The following is a 2670-nucleotide window of genomic DNA, read 5'->3' as shown; positions in this document are numbered from 1 at the left end:
AACCCGGGAGAATCCCTTCATAAAATGCTTAAATATCTTCGTGTGACATTCTGGAATCCTTTGAAATTAGGAATGCTCTTATCAACGGTCCCTTTCTGCAGCTTATTCGCCTTTGCCCTCTCGGCTCCTCCCTCCTTCCCTATCCTCCTCTGCCTCCGCCTCCACCTCTTCATCTTTTTCTTCCCTGCTTCACCTCCTCCCCCTCCTCTCTACCCCTTCTTCTCGCCTCTTTCTCATCCTCCTCCTCTTCCCTGCCTCCTCCTCCTTCCTCCTCCCCTCTTCTTCTACCTCCTCCTCCTCCTCCTCCTACCTCCTCCTCTTCCTCCTCCTCCCCCTTCTTCCTCCCCGCCTTGCCCCTCACTTCCCTCCTCTCCTTTTCCTCCTCCTCCTCCTCTTCTTCCCTCCTCCTCCTCCTCCTCCTTCTGTGTGTGTGTTTAAGCTCCTAGCTTACTGAACGTACAGTCGTATGCAAACAAAATTTGTCCTGTCTTGTCTTCTTTTTCCTTTTAAATTCAACTTTGCATTCCCAAATAATGTAACCCTTATATTAAAAAGAAATGTATGAATAAAGATGAGTAACAGAACAAAAGATGCAAATGATACAATGAGACAGTTAATTTCTCTTGCACAAGTTATTCATTCTTATTCATACCTTTTTTTCAACATTTTTCACACCAAGAAGGTTTCGATGCTTCATTCACAGCTCGATCTTCTGTACCGGTGTATACATACGTGTGTACTGATGATATCTGTACGTGTCTCTACGTGGTCGTACGGGTATGCATACGTGTGTACTGAAATTTGTATGTGTCTCTACGTGGCTGTACGGGTATATTGACTATTGTTTTTCAAGTGTGGAAGATGAGATGACGAATAATTGCCAATAATTTTCGGTAGTAAACATATAACCAGTAAAGCGTTTAAAAAAAAAAAAAAAAAAAAAAAAAAAAAAAAAAAAAAAAAAGGGAAGATATGAAATGAAAATCAAAACTGCAAATACTACAAATAATAACAGTAAATAAAATTTTAATGTATGATGATGTTTAAATAATGATAATTTTAAAATAAAATAAAAAAAATTTAATAATGTAATAATAATAATAATTATAAATGATAATAGAATAATGATAACAATAATAATAGTAAAAGTAATAATAATAAGAAGAACAATTATAATGTTAACAATAATAAGCGGAAACAAAAAAATAAACCAGTATAATCAAAACCACAAACAAGCTAACATAAACAAAATAGCTAACATAAACAGGTATATAAACAAAACTAAATCAAAACTCATGAAAATGCAAACAAAAAAAAACAAAAACAAAATCGCAGTCCAGACAACAAATATGAATAAACAAAAATCAACAAACGAACAGGAACAAACACTAGCCAAATCCACAACCACAAACATAAACAAAAAAAAAGGCATTTCATTCCAAAACCAAACAAAAAAGGAGTAAAAACAAAAAATTTTTAAATTTTTTTAAAAACAAACGAATAAGCAAAACTATTCAAACCAACAAAGAAAAGCAAACAAAAAACCTATTCAAAACACAAACAAAATTAAATTTTAAAAAAAGCAAACAAATAAATAAACTATCCAAAATACAAACAAAAAAACTATCCAAAAAAAACAAACAAACAAACAGCCAAATTCACAAACACAAAATCAATTAAAAAAAAACAAAAATAAAAAAAAAAAAAAAAAAAATCAAACACACACAAAAAAAAATACGCAAATCAAACACAAAAAAAACACCAAAAAAAAAAATACGCAAATTTTAGCAAAAGCAGCTTCCTTACACTCCCCCCGGGGGGGGCCCCCCCCCGGGGGGCCCGGGGCCCAGTAAGTCCCGGCCAAGGGGAAGCCGGCTTAATAGGTTTGTGGGAAATTTTGGGAAAATACGGGGTTTTTGAGAAAAAAACGTGAGTTAAAAATAGGTTTTGAGATTAATTTAGAAAGAGAAAATACTGTGGTTTAATTAATAAGAAAATACGGAGTTAAATTAATGTTCGTTTTTAATTAATGGAAAAATTTTGTGGGAATTATTAAATAGAGAAAATACTGTTGTAATTCTAACTAATGTTGCGTTTCTTGTAATGTAACTGTAATAGTTTTGTTGTGAGATTGATTAGATAGAGAAAATACTGCTGTAATTCTAACTAATGTTGCGTTTCTTGTAATGTAACTGTAATAGTTTTGTTGTTGAGAGATGGCGAGAGAAAATGCTTTTTATAACTCTTTTTTAAATGTGCGTTTCGGTACATAATTTAAATAGCTGTTGAAGAGAGGGGCGAGAGAAAATGCTGCTGTAACTGAAATGTCGTTTATGCAATATAACTGTAATAGTTGTTGTGAGATATTGATAGTGGAAGAAAATGCTGCTGTATGTAATATTGTTTTTTGTTGTTGTTGTTGTTTTTCTTTAATGTTAGTGAGGCTGGAGGGTATATGGAAAGGGCTTGCGGGAACCGCAATATTTTGAAATGTGAATAGCGGAAAAAAAAAAAGTTTCGATATTGGGTTTATAGTTATGATAAGGGGTTTTGAGTCCAAAGGAAAAAAAAAGGTTGTTGCTTAATGTAAATTGGATTCGTGTGAATAATGGGGGAAAAACTGGACTGAATATTTTGATGTAATGTAGTTGTAATAATTTGTTAAGGGGA

General features: G+C 33.4%; 1 protein-coding gene across 1 annotated transcript in view; it reads right to left on the bottom strand.

The window, feature by feature from the left end:
- LOC125048381 (histone-lysine N-methyltransferase 2D-like) overlaps positions 1-2670 on the bottom strand; it is a 39453-nt gene that overhangs the window by 4183 nt on the left and 32600 nt on the right. The window lies entirely within an intron of this gene.

The sequence above is a fragment of the Penaeus chinensis genome, chromosome 43, assembly GCF_019202785.1.
Source record: "Penaeus chinensis breed Huanghai No. 1 chromosome 43, ASM1920278v2, whole genome shotgun sequence".
Lineage (NCBI taxonomy): Eukaryota > Metazoa > Arthropoda > Malacostraca > Decapoda > Penaeidae > Penaeus > Penaeus chinensis.
This window is presented reverse-complemented; position numbering and strand designations above follow the sequence as displayed.